The 2,500-nt window shown below is 30.0% G+C and overlaps 1 pseudogene; it reads left to right on the top strand.

Annotated features, from left to right (window-relative positions):
- The window catches only part of LOC130803196 (protein TIC 214-like), a 4,647-nt pseudogene extending 2,202 nt beyond the window's left edge, over positions 1–2,445 (top strand).
- Positions 2,446–2,500: the final 55 nt, after the last annotated feature.

Below are 2,500 nucleotides of genomic sequence, written 5' to 3'. Positions count from 1 at the left end.
GAATGCCGTCACCTATTTTTACTAAAAAACTGAAAGAAACCCCAGAAACGAAAGAAAGTGAGGAAGAAACAGAACAGGAAGAAGAGGGATTCACCGAAGAAGATCCTTCTCCTTCCCTTTTTTCGGAAGAAAAGGAGGATCCGGACAAAATCCAAATCGATGAAATGGAAAAGATCCGAGTGAATGGAAAGGACAAAACAAAGGATGAATTCCACTTGCACTTAAAAGAAGCATGCTATAAAAATAGCCCAACTTCGTTAGAAATACTTAAAGAAGAAAAGAAAAACTTCTTCGGGTTTGAAAAATCCCTTCTTTTTCTTCTTTTCGACTATAAACGTTGGAATCGTCCAACGCGATATATAAAAAACAATCGATTTGAAAATGCGGTAAGAAATGAAATGTCACAATATTTTTTTTATACATGTCAAAATGATGGAAAACAAAGAATTTCTTTTACATATCCACCCAGTTTATCAATTTTCTGGGAAATGATACAAAGAAAGATTTCTTTGGATACAACAGAAAAATTCTTATATGATGATGAACTATCCAATAATTGGATTTCTACAAATGAACAAAAAAGAAACAGTTTAAGCAATGAATTAAATAATAGAATTACGGTTCTAGACAAAGACATTTTTTATATAGATGTACTCGATAAAAAAACAAGATTATGCTTAGAAAACAAAAATGATAAAACTAAAAGGGAATTTTTGAAAAAAATACATGATCCATTATTAATGGGATCCTATCGTGTTTTAATAAAAAAAATGGTTTCACCCTTTATAAATATAAATGAAACTACAGTGAATAATTTAATTGATAAATTTTTTATAAATAAAATTCATAATGTTTTACTTAATGATTCCAATTATCAAGAATTTGAACTTAAAAAACCAAAAATGAGTCAATTTGATGGAGACTCAACATTCAATCAAAACAAAAATTTGTTATTTTCCGAACAAGAACAAATTAGTTCAGAAAATAAAGAAAGATTTTTCAATTTTTTAATTGATACAACCACAGCATATGCGTTTACTCAACCAATTTCAAAAAGAATAAACGAAATAAGAAAAAAAGTTCCTCGTTGGTCACACCAATTAATTAACGAGCCCGAACAATATGAAAGAGCACTTGAAAAAGACGTGGTGCTGGATTATGAAATCCGCACAAGGCAATCGAACCCTGTAGTGATTTATACGACTAAGCAAGATAATAACGATGCAGACGAAGTGGATTTGACACAGTATGCCCAACAATCTGATTTTCGTCGAGATATAATCAAAGGTTCCATGCGTGCTCAAAGACGTAAAATTCTTATTTTGGAATTGTTTCAAGCAAAAGTACATTCGCCACTTTTTTTCAACCGAACAAAGGAAGCCTCTTTTTATTCTGTGTATGTTGTTACACTTATTAGACGAGTTCAAAGGTATATGAGAAAAAAACCAGAAATTCCACTTTCTCAACAGGAAAAATTAAAGGAACAAGAAGTAAAGAAAGAAGAATTAGCGGAAAAAAAATTAGAAGAATTTCTATTAACGCAAAAGGAAGAAAAAGCAAAACTAGAAGAAGATAAACAAATAAAAGTAGCCGAAACCTGGGATACCGTCCCGTTTGCTCAACTAATAAGGAGTTTGATGTTAATGACTCAGTCCATTTTTAGAAAATATATTTTAATTCCTTTATTGATAATAGCAAAAAATATTGTTCGTCTACTATTATTCCAACGTGCTGAGTGGTCTGAAGATTTCGATGACTGGAGTAAAGAACGACATATTAAATGTACCTATAATGGTGTTCAATTATCAGAAACCGAATTTCCTCAAGACTGGTTAACAGATGGTATTCAGATAAAGATAGTATTTCCTTTCTATCTAAAACCTTGGCACACATCCCGAGATCTAATAAAAAAAACAAAATCAACCAGATGATTATTGTTTTTTAACAGTTTTCGGAACAGAAACTGACAGTCTTTTTGGTCCTCCCCGAAAACACCCTTCTTTTTTTAACCGTATTTTTAAACAATTAGGCAAAAATATTCGAAAGTTTCCAAATACAAGAAAATTTTGGATTATGAAAATCCTTCTATTTTTTAAAAAAATAAAAATAATGTTAAGAGGAAAATCGAATTCTAGGATTTGGAGTGAGCGAAGAATCTAGGGAAATAAAAAAAGAAAAAGATTCGATAATTACTAATCATATGATTAGGGAAATAAAAAAAGAAAAAGATTCGATAATTACTAATCATATGATTCATGAATCGTCCATTCAAACTCGATTCCTGAATCGGACAAATTCTTCAGTGCCAGAAAAAAAAAATAAAAGATTTGGCTAATCGAACAAGGACAATCAAAAAAAAAATAGAAAAAATATCAAAAGACAATAGAAAATTAAATATTAATTCTAACAAAACACATTATAGTACGAAACGATTCGAATCGTTTAAAAATATTGGTCAAATATTAAAAAGAGGAAATGTTCGATTAATCCGTAAAATAAA

This window comes from Amaranthus tricolor, chromosome 16, assembly GCF_026212465.1.
Source record: "Amaranthus tricolor cultivar Red isolate AtriRed21 chromosome 16, ASM2621246v1, whole genome shotgun sequence".
Lineage (NCBI taxonomy): Eukaryota > Viridiplantae > Streptophyta > Magnoliopsida > Caryophyllales > Amaranthaceae > Amaranthus > Amaranthus tricolor.
Note: the sequence above shows the minus strand (reverse complement) of the source record. Positions and strands in the feature narration are given on the sequence as shown.